Source organism: Magnolia sinica, chromosome 14 (assembly GCF_029962835.1).
Source record: "Magnolia sinica isolate HGM2019 chromosome 14, MsV1, whole genome shotgun sequence".
NCBI lineage: Eukaryota > Viridiplantae > Streptophyta > Magnoliopsida > Magnoliales > Magnoliaceae > Magnolia > Magnolia sinica.
In genome coordinates this window covers 51,816,787-51,828,965 of record NC_080586.1, presented here as the reverse complement: position 1 = coordinate 51,828,965, position 12,179 = coordinate 51,816,787, and positions in this window count along the sequence as shown.

The window sequence follows — 12,179 nt, the reverse complement described above, 5'->3', positions numbered from 1 at the left end:
AGACTTGTAATTGTAGCTTGATCTTGAACTTGAAGTGAAGTAGAACTCAAACTTGAAGTACCATCTTCATGTCTTGCACTTTCCAACTTTATATGTGGATCTTGAAGGTGAACTTTCTAACTTGCTTCACTTGAAGGTGAACTTTCCATCACGTGAATAAGTCACACTATAAACTATTTTGTCTTATTGAAATTTGACAAATAAGGGTCCTTTATCACAATATTTACATAGAGGCATATAAATACTCCCTCCTCTCATTTGATTCATTCACAAGTGAGGAGCTTCAGAAAGATCAAAGGAATCTTTGAGAGTATTCGAGAGTTCAGAGCTACAACATTCAGGTATCTTGTGGTGTAGCACGAGAGAAGAGAAGATAAGGGAGGAGATGCAAGGAGCAGAGCAGAAGCCTATTGCGTGGCTGCGTAGCAGGAGCCCCCGATACATATGAGTTTGACGATTATGCTTTAAATTATTCCACGATTCAATATCTTATGCATATATTCTACGTACATCGGTGTGAAGTAAGGTTTTTGGACCTGCACAACTCTTCTATCATTGCGATGGAAGCTACACAAGCCGAGATGTTACCAAAATTACTATTAAATTATCTTTTGTTACGTTGATTAAATGTACATTGTTTTAGAATTAAGGGAAATACATGGGATCACTACACCAAAATTGTAAATTTGAAACGGATCCATCATTGGTTTAGAAACAGTGTATAGCCGTACTAAATTTGGAATGGTTTTAAACCATGCTAAATGTAAAGAATAGTGTACTAGTCTACGTTACTGTGACACTTGTTTCAAAGGTAATCCTTTCCCTTTCAATTTCCACCATAACTCTCTCTCTCTCTCTCTATGTTTCTCTGCCTCAATCTCTCTCTCGATCTCACTCTCTGTCTCCCTCTCTCTCTCTCTCTTGATCTGCCTCTCTCTGTCCCTGTCCTTGTCCCTCTCTCTCTCTCTCTCTTTCGATCTGCCTCTCTCCCTCTCGATCTACCCCTCCCTCTCCCTCTCGATCTCCCTCTCCCTCTCCCAGCACGTCTGGAAACGAGGCTTTGAAATCCTAATTGAAAAATGTTGGGATTCCTGCATGGTCTTTGGATGGCTGGATCTGGGTACGCACGAGATTCATTTTTCTACAGAAGTCGTAGGATATGAAATCCTATCCGGCAGTGCGTTATGCAATATACACTCATACAAACCTGATGGGTACCAGCAGGGGTGCATCAGCCTATAATTCTTATTGTTTGGTGGCTGGAAGGATGGCTACTATCTTTCTGAGCATGGAGTTCTTCTGATTGCTGCAAAAGAGGTAAATGGAAGAGTTCTAGTGCATGTATTTATCATTTCATTACATGAGTTGAGCAATGACAAGATTCTGATCTTTGGCAATTATTTTGTTATTTTGCTTCCTAAGGTAATATGGGGCCTATGGTCCATTAAACCAAATAGTTAGATATGATGTCCCTCATTGTAGATGGGAAGACTGCAAGGAAACATTTCTTGATTGCATGATCCCAACCCTTTGATATGGAAATAGATGGTTACAGAACAAAATTCATTGCAGGTTCAAAATAAATGGAAAGAAGTCAAGTATTTGAAGGTTGGAATGTTGATTTCTGATGAGTCATCAGCCTACATTAGGTTTTATCTGATTAACAGTTTGGATCTTGTACTGTACCAGTGAAACTATTGTCCATTTGTTAAGATGTAATTCCTCTCATGTTTCTTGTACATGCATGCTGTATACTCCTTAGGAATGGTGGAGTCTTGCGTATAAGGAAGTATACATGTGTGACCATTTTGTGGTAATTCAGACCATTGATTAGATGGGCCTTTTTGTACTGGGGGACCCTTTTTGAAAAATCTTTTAGATTAGGAGATTATAGTCCTTTGATGTTGAGGAAGTAACATGTTTTTGTGCTCTGTTTCCAGGTTCCAATGGGTGCCAATGGATGTGCATACTTTCCATTCGAGGAACTCTTTGAGAGACCTCTAGGAGCTGCAAACTATTTTGAATTATTCAGTAAGTCTTCTATATTGTCTGACAATTAGAACTCCTTTATGGAGCATTTGGATGCTCAAACATCTAAGTGGAAGAGGGATGTGTCGTTGTTGAAGTTGAACATGGGTTTGTACCGGAGTTTTGAAAGCATCGATCAGAATGCACTTTTGGTCTAAAAAATAGTGGTGGAACATGAGTACACCTATAGAAGTTAGGTATTGAAAAAGAGTAATTTGATGGCACATTTCAGTAAATGCTAATGCTGCACAAAGATTGACTCGTTTTTTTAGCTTTTCCTAAAATTTCGGCACTTGCATGTAAGTTCATCTCTGGCTCATTTATATTAAATGCATGCAAATATTAAGATTTCAGTACTGTTTGTAGAGATTATTTGTTGTTGTTGTTAGTACCGATACTGTTGTAGTAGAGGTATAACAGAATTTTTCGATGATAAACATGGTTTCGTTGAGAGTCATTTGATAGCACATCATCAAAGAAATTGGTTAGGTGATGATTTGTTTTCATTTAGTATGATCATGGTTCAAAATATCTATATCATATTAGTCAATACAACTACATTAGATCTATATCGGCTTGATACAATGCTTGTATCACACCAACATAGCCAAAAAGGCCAACACCTTTTTTGTCCAACCCCCCAACTACGGAGGAAGCTTAGAAAATCATATTAGACTAGGCCTGGACCTTTTTTAGGGATCCAAACAAAATATTTTAGTGTTCGTTCAACTTATATGTATTATATGTGTGTGTGTGTGTGTACGTGCGTGCTCTGTTGTGTATTTCTCCTTTCAACCATGTTGCGGAATGAAGTTGGATGGTTTAATGAAGAGGAGAATAGTGCAAACACATTATCAATTTGCTTGGGAAATGATGCCACATTCATATGTGCTACTTTTAGTTATTGCTTTGGCCAACTTGCCTATTCTTACAGTTTTTGCTATTGCTCAGGTTTGCATTTGTACTTGTGTATTTATGCCTTTTTGCAAATAAATATTTTGGGTGTGAATCCAATTGCTGAATTCCTCTCTTATTGATGCCAAATGCTGAAGTTTCTTCAATCAAAAGATTTGCAAATAACATATTTTTCAAAGATATTTCAACTGTTGCTTCGGCAAATCTGATGCACTCTACCTGAAATTCTCTGCGATGCTTCTATTTTTCCTTCCCCTACTATCTACAGGATGTGCTAATTGATATGTTTTCATTCATGCAAACAGAAAAGACTCCGGAGCTTATTCCAGAGGATGCTAATCCAGTTTGGTCAAAGGGTGCCCAAGGAATCCTGTCTTCAAGCAAGGGATTGAAACAAAGGATTCAGAGCATAACTTCCGATATGTATGATCAAATGAGAGATCCAAGGCTTGGTCCAATTTTGATTTTAGGATCATGCATATCTTTTGGTAGCATCTGGTTGTAAAGGAACCAATCAACACAACCAAGCGAAGAGGTAAGGTGGTAAAAGATACAATCCAGAATGCCTTTAAAGAGTATTAGAAATTTATAAGGGCAAATAGTTAACCTCTAGAGTGTTATTTGTAAAACCAAAAAATATTGTGTTTGTGTGTTTGGTCTAGAGATAGCTATGTAGGGCTGCCAATGGGCTATATGATTATGGATACCTAAAGTGCCTAACCTATATTCAGACCTAAGGGAATTGGATTGGGGTCCAATTGCATTTGGATACGAATCTAAACCCAAAATGATTTTTTTTTTAAAATAAATTTTTGAAAAGAGGATGTGAATATTATTAGGGTCAAGGGCTAGAAAATTAGATCACCCAAATGCCATTCTAAATTAGAAACTGATCCACTACAACCTGTTGCATGCTTGCTTAGAGAATGCAGGCCATCTTTCCTAAAGTGTCGCTTGTGAAGGGCATACAAACCATATAAACAAACCGACCCACCATGCAGATTTGTACGCTGAGACAGAACATTGGCATCCATGGATTTCTGCATTGGTAATTGTTAGAATTTCTGCATCAAAACTGAGAAATGAGTTGAATTACTGTACTTGTTTTATGCATGGTTGTGAGCTCAACATTTCATGAATATTATAATTGATGATAGTTTTCTAAATTGAAATTTAGCTAATTTGTTAAATGAACTATTTAGAACCTCTACTATAATCGTACAGATCAGTAAATGCAATCCAAAGGTATATATTGCTTGGATTATGAGTGATAGCATGTTCAAAGTTTAGGATCCGCTTAATGCATGGCACGGATCTCGTGTAATTATGCCACAACTCACCTCTTAAATATTCTAAGGTATAATTTTTTTGGATTCTTATTCAAGAATAAACTGATAAGAGTGGTTGAAATTCTTATTTTGGTATAATCTTTTTGTGTTAGTAGTTATCATATGGTTGAAGGCATGATTGGAGCTTGGCTGGTGGCTGTGTTAGTAGTTGTATGTAGTTGGTGCTTGGCTGGTGGGTTATTTGAAGGGTGATCTTTGGAGGCCAATCTATTTGATATAGCTCCTGCTAGTGGTTGAAGTTGCAGTGGCTTCAGCATTCGCTTCTGCTGGGAATAGTCCCTCAGAGTTTTAACATATTGAAGCACGGCATGGAACTTTGAAGGACTTTGTCAGCCCTCTTGAGAGGCTATGCACGCTGGCCTTCTTAGATGGTAACCATCTTGAGAGGCTATGCATGCGAATCGTCGATCATACCCAATCATTATAGAAGAAACTCCAATTAGTCCTCCATTTGGAGGCTCTCCTTTTGGTGGATATCCATCTCTGCAACAGAGGGATGATTCTTTTGATATAAAAGAGTCCATGAGTGTACACTGTGGGTATGGTTTTGTAACGACCTTGGAATTTTTGTGCTAATCTTTCCTTAAGTAGTTATTTTTGGGGTAATTAGCGCTATACTTGATTGCTTGTGAAATTCGCATCAATCACTTTAAATTGTATCTGCATGGCTCTAAACTTGTAGATTAGTTAGCGCTACGTTACTCTGAAATCTGGGATCTATCGCTAAATCCAGTTGTTCTGGGGAATTTTTGGAAGATCTGGATCGGACCTGGACCGCGCATCGAAAGTCCGATGGTGATGATCTTAGGCTGTTGTGGTCACCGAGTTGGGCTTGACCATCACCTCGAAAATCAAGTCCATGTGATGTTCTGGGTCAATTTGATTGAGCTCGGAGTGAAGAGTGTGAGAACGGTTGGAATTTAATAAGCTTTTATGAAATCTGAGTCGTATCGCTTGTGCGACGATTTTAAGCTATCTGACCGTTGGATTCTAACCTAATTTCACCCTCTGATCAGGATAGTTGGCCCAGGCATATCCTAGTGCTTGTGAACCTGATCGAGATTCCGTGACCGTTGAATTGAGTGTGGTCCGCCACGGCTGATCTGAAGAGCCGGTCGGTATGAAAACTCAGCTTGACCTAGATCCATAGTCAAGGAGCTTAAGTCCGACCTTTCGTGGTTATAGGCCCACCAGAAGTGCTTCGTTGGATCGAGAAAGGCTTACTTTGGTTATAACCTAAGTATACCTTGACCCTGGGGTTATTTTCATCAAGAATAGGCCTATTTATAGTCCTTAAACCCTAGCTCTCTTTTCCATACGATTTTTCTCTAACCCTAACTTGGAAAGAGAGTGGAAAAGGGAGAGGAAGTGAGAGAGATAAGTTGGTGAATCATCTTGGTTTCTTCCTTGTTCTTCTTCATCTTTGAACCTTCACTTTGAATCGTTCTTCTGACGGTTCTGAGTTCTTTTTGGGGTAAGTTAACCTAACCCTAACCTATGTTAGAACTTAGATTAGTCTTGGTGTTGTTGTATCTCATTTCTATCCTTATTTTAGGGTATTCTATCGTCGTTGACGAAGACAACTCGTCTAAATCAGTTCGGTGTTCTTTCCTTGCTTAAGGTGCGGACTTTAAGTGTATAGGTTATGGTTTTCAAGGCTTTCAATCCCAGTTAGTGATTTATTCTTGTTATGGATGAGATTTCACATGCCAAATGTTGCGTTTACATTGCTTTCCTGATATGCATGTGCTATATTGAGATTTGTGTATTCTATGTGTATTTATAAAGTACCGTATACGTATAAAATATGCACTTGTGTTTGCCATGATTATTTGTCATGTATGTATGCTAGATGCATGTATGACAACTCCTTGGTAAAAGGAATTGTCTAAGTGCATGTATTCCAACATACGTCATGTATGTTGTTCCATGTATGCTAAGTGTTTGTAGAAATGCATGAATGATCTAAAGTGTAATTTATTACACTAATTGTGGGCGTTGAGAAGTGATTCTCAATACTCCTATTGATGCGCATGATTTCCTTTATGCAGTTACATTCCAAGTTATTTAAATTCAAGCATCACCTATGCTTACATTTATGTTAAGTTGACATTCTTCAGATACGTATGTACCATGATTTGAGTTGTTGTTCCATTATTGTTTTACATTCCATATGAATATTTGTAGTAGTGTAAGATGTTTGGGACTATGCCTTAATCCAGGAAATCGGTAATTGACCCTATGTTCGTGGTTGAGATTGCTTTCGCCACGCAGGACGTATGAGACGAACCCGAGTCGTATTAGAGTTGTCAGCAGTGGTTTGGCCAAGCGGAGTGTTTGCGCACTCTATGTCGTTCAATTCAACGTGCGCTTGTGCTAGTCGAGTTCGTCAAGTAACCCGATTGTCCGATGTATGTTCACCATGTATGGACGCTATTGCTTGAATCTAGGATACCGAACTTACTAGTGAAATCCTATTAACTATGGTACTTGATCCGCTAAGACTCATGAGCCGGACATGGTGGTATGGGACACCGTGGTTTAGCTGTCGGCCTACGCTGGGGTGACGAGCCTCCCCGTAGTGACCAGTGAGCAATTAAACTCGTGAGCCGATTATGGTGGTATGGGACACTATATTCGTGCTGTCGGCCTACATTGATTGGTGACGAGCCCTTTGTAGCGACCTCGAGCATACCTGGATACCGCAAGGAGGCGACGAGCCGAACTGTGGTAGTAAAGGCATGAAAGGCGTGCATTGATTGGTGACGAGCCCTTTGCTACGACCTCAAACATATGATCGTATGAGATGTCTAGGATTAACGACCCTAGTATGGATCACTGTTTGGATGCTGACATGAGGAATGTATCTTAACTTCCCAATCCTGCTGTGTGAAATGGACTAATAACAACTTGGTAATCATATTTATGCACCGCATTTGCATGTGCTTTGTAGATGTGGCGCACTTTGAGGCGATGTCATGTGTAACGTAAGATGAAGATGCTGAGGGTGTACGCGTGAGGGCACGCATCATATTGCATACATCCTTGCATTAACAAGAGTACTTAGGATTTATTTAATTGTCCTGCTTTATCATTACTGTTTGATTGAACTGATAACATGTTAACCAGTGCCTTATTGTTCCACTGAGTTGATCACTCACTCCCACGTTTCTGGGGCGGTGTTAAACACCCACCAGACTCTGTCTTAGGCTCTGATGTTGTAGATGTGGATGCGACTTCTGAGGCAGAGCGGGAGCTGGATGATGATGAGGCTGCGTTCTCTTATATGCAGTTTTCAGACGGGTTCTAGCGAGCCTTGGTCTGATGCGCGGGATCTCTGGGATTATTTTTAGAAACTTAAATGATGTAACTTGATACTTACAATTTTGTTAAATAACACTTTCATACGATCTAGCTTGTATATGTATTTCAGGGATTTACACTTAGACACATATTTTTCTATAAGTCTTCCGCTTGCTTTATTCACTTATCCCTGAATCATATCTGTGTTTTGGCTTAATCTATTCCATGTTTTATGCACTAATACAGTTAACATACACCCATCATTAATTATGTTGCATAAGTGATGTTTTGGAACTCGGGAGCTAAGTTATGCTCGACCCCCGAATTTCAGGGCGTTACAAGTTGGTATCAGAGCATGATCTGGATTAAACTGGACCTGGGTTATGGTTATACACCATACGTTGTCGCCACTTTAGTGTATTTGGGTGCGGGTCTATCATCGCTTTATGTTTGTGCTCCGTAGCTTCTATCGGCGGAAGTTTCTTGAAAACCTTCGCCGAGATCGAGTCTGTACTCCTACCTAATCACACACAGCGACCCGAAACCTTTCCTAGACCCTCTATTAAGGAGTTTAGACGGTCTATCTTCCCTTTTTTCACCCTTAAACCTTCCAGAAATCGCTATTTGAATCATATTTCTGTCAAAATGACCCGATAGGCGTCAAACTATGCAAGGGGCCAATCGGGGCATTTTCTGTGGGACCCAGGGGGGGAACCACATCATTCAGACCATGGGGGACCAAGAGGGCCTTGCCAAAATGGCGAGGCATCGCCGGGATGTCCAGAGACCGGCGATGCCATCGCTGGTTCGGCGAGGGATCGCCGGTCAGCGGGCTTGGCGGGCCGGGCTGACGCGGGCCGATCGTTCCTAGGCCTAATGTGGCCCACCTCTCCACGGTTTCACCTTTATACCTCTTTCTTTTACCTATTTCCTTCACAAAACCCACTCCCAAGCTTTCCCTTTCTTCAAAACCCTCTCCAAATCCTCTTAAATCTCTCCCAAATCTTCTTCTTCCTCCCATTTTCGTGCAAACGCATCACCCCATCTTCAAATCTTTCTTCCCATTGCTGATTTTTCCTTCTTTCTTTCTCATTTGAGCCCTTGCTTTCCCTATTTGGCTAATAGTTGTGTGGAAGCTTCACCATCTTCCTATTTCTCTCTTTCTCTCATTTCTCATGGCCCTCTTTGAGATTGTGACGGCCATCTTTTCCATTTGTTTCCTTCTTTCCTTGATGGGGAAGAAGAGAGCGCCCGTGGATGAAGCCGGGCCGAGCCGCCCAACCCGTGCACGGAGGCTGAGAGGTGCCGCCGCTAGCACGTCCGCCATGCGTGAATTCCAGACGAAGCGAGACCTCGATCCTCGAGCTCCCGTTAGTAGGACTTTGTTGGCGGAATTATCGCATAGAGTCTATGAAGGCCGTAGAGTCCTTTTTGAGGCTCATGTTGATCCGCGGCTCTTTGGTGAGTTCTTCTTATTAGAGCGCCTAGAAGGGGCTGGTTGGGGTCCCTTATTCGAAGGCGAGTATCGCGCGAATGCTAGCACTATTCGGGCCTTTTATGCCAACATTCTGGAGCCTTCGCTGGAGCCTCTGTAGTTCAAGATTCCTTGTGGTAGTGGTCGTGTGGGTATCGTTGATGTTGCTTTGATATCCCACCTCCCGAGAGTGCCACTTGGTGAAGTGCATGCCAGCTAGAAGAATGTGGACAGTGTGTGCGAGAGGGATCGTCGCACCCGATCCTTGTGTGGTCGTCTGGTTGAATGGCAGCCGAATAGGAGTCTTCTGGCTTCCTTCATGACAGACGACTTCCGTTTGCTTCACCACATCTTTACGTTCAATGTATATCCAAGGTGGAGCAACCGCAGCGAGTGTACGCGCCTGATGGTGGATTTTCTGTATCAGGTAGGGCAGGAAGCGAAGTTATGTGTGCCAACGTACGTCCTGCGCCAGATTATTCTCATCGCTCATTCTAGTAGAAGGACCGAGTCGCTTCCCTTTGGCCGCCTTATTTGCAGGATTGCACATGAGTTTGGCTATTGGCTTGAAGCTGAGAAGCCGGTTCCTTTTCGTTATATCAATTTGAGGACTCTTAAGCTGATGGAGGTTGGTTCTGGTCGGCTTGCCTCAGAGGGTGAGGCTGAGTCTGAGAGCGGTGATGAAGAGAGTTATGCTGAAGGTGGTACTAAGTCTGAGGAAGAAACAGAGCAAGACGAGGAAGAGATTGAGGCACAGGATTCGAGTGATAGCTCTCCTCCTGTGGCGCCAGAGAAAGGCGCAGAGTAGACTGCCAGAGATGCCCGTCTTACATGGCTTGAAGAAGGGTAAACTGCTTTAAGTCAGGATATGGTTGATCTTCGAGCCCTTGTTAAACATAAGTTTAAGAAGGTGTCTCGGACTCTGAAGTCTATCCTGTGTTGCTTGCAGGATAAGAGTGCTCCGCCTCCATCTCCTGATTCCGATGAGTAGCTGTCGTCATGGCCGTCTTTTGCTTTGTTTGTATTTTCTTTCTGTGTGTAACCGTTGTTGGCTTGTAGTTGGAGTGCTGTAGTTGTGGTAGTTGTTTGTGGTTGTAGTAGTTGTTGTGGTTGTTTGAAGTGTTAGATGTTGTTGTTTACATGCTTTCCTAGTCGTGATTCATGTATTGCTGCACTACTTGTATTGCGACGATTTTGATTAATGGAATGCATGTTGTTTGCCTTTGGAGTTGTGCTGTGTTGTTGTGTGGATGGATTATGTGACTTAGAATCTGACAGGTTGCATCCTCTGTTGAATGTAGGGATGCCTCCTAAGGGTTCGAAGACTTCGGCCCGTCTCTCTCTGATTGAGTCGTTTGCTGGGGTTCCTCCCTTGAGCAATAGCCAGTCGGATCCGCAGGCGGGTCCATCTTGTGCCGGTGTTGGGTCGACACTGATGGCTCCTCCAGTCACACCCTCTGTTCCTGAGCCGAGCCGTGCACCTTCGTCTGCTTCGCCTGTTGATAGGTTTGAGCAAATGATGTTGTTAATGCAGCAGCAGCAGATTCACCAGTAGCAGCAGCAGCAGCAGCAGCAGTAGGAGTTCCTCTCTTCCATGGCTGGCATCTTTGCTCAGTCAGTGGGGGCGACTCCACCTGTTTCACCTATGCCTCCATCTGGGAGTGCCAGTGCCAGCGGCACATTCGAGCGATTCCAGCGCTTGCGACCTCCTACTTTTGCGGGTTCTCATAGACCCGGGGAGGCCGAGTATTGGATAGACCACATCTCTAAGATGCTGAGACCGCTGCACTGCTCTAAGGTTGAGCAGGTTGAGCTTGCCACCTTCATGTTTGAGAAGGAGGCCAGTCTGTGGTGGGACAGTGTGCTTCGCACTGTCGAGGAGGATTTTGTGTGGTCGTGGCAGGCGTTTGAGGCGCGCTTCCACGAGAAGTATTTTCCGGTGACGTACTGACATGAGAAGGAGAGTGAGTTCCTTTGCCTCCGCCAGGGAGGGTTGTCGGTTACGAAGTATGAGAACCGGTTTACTGAGTTGGGGCGGCATGTTCCTTTGATCCTGGGTTCAACCGATGAGGATGCGGCGTTTCTATGAGGGATTGAGACCTGAGATCCGATCGAAGATTTGCTGTGCTAGCATTTCTTCGTATGCGGAGCTGGTGAGCATGTCCTTGCGAGCAGAGCAGGACGGAGATAGAGCGTCCTGCATGTGAGCACCGATGGTTCCTAGGCTGCGACCGGACTTTCAGGGTGCACCTTTCCTCGGCAAGAGGCCGCGAGTTGATTCTCCTCCTAGGCGTTCAGCGCCGCCCGCTCAGCAGATGAGAGCTGATATTCGCTGTTCTTATTGTGGGAAGGTGGCGCACTTGGACCGTTTCTGCTTCTCCCGTATGCGAGCAGGTGGTTTTACTCCACCGCAGAGGGTTAGCCGTCCGATGCCTCAGGTTATTTCTCCTCCTCCTCTTCGATCAGCGCCAGCTCATCCATCCTTCAGACCTACAGTTCCTGGTTTCAGGCCACCTCAGCGGCCCATGGTTCCTCCGCCGAATCGTCAGCAGCAGGCTCGTGTTCATGCGCTTTCAGCTGAAGCGCCTATGTCTGACTCAGTGCCGAGGTCCTTTGAGGTGACAGCGCATATTGAAAGTATTCCCGTTTCTGTGCTAGTGGATACAGGGTCCACTACTTCTCTTATATCTTATGCGGCAGTTAGGCGTTTGGGTTTGAGATCTGTTCCTATGTAAGGAGTGACGCTTACTACCGCTACGGGAATGTCCTCTACTTTGGGCAAGCGTTGTTTGGATTGTTTGGTCGATCTGGGAAGTGGATCGATCCGTGTTGATTTGCTAGTCGCACCGCTTTATCACTACGATGTTATTATGGGTATGGATTGGCTCACGAGGATGCGGGCCGAGATTGATTGTGAAGCTAGATCAGTGACGATCCATGGACCTGAGGGTGAGACTGTTACTTTCCCAGTTCAGGTCAGTTACCCTATTCGTATTGATTTTTATTCTTCTCTGTTGGAGAGTTCGGCTGAATTGGCGTTGGTTAGTACGCCGATAGTTCAGGAGTTTGAAGATGTGTTTGAGTTGATTCCTGAATTACCTCCTCAGCGT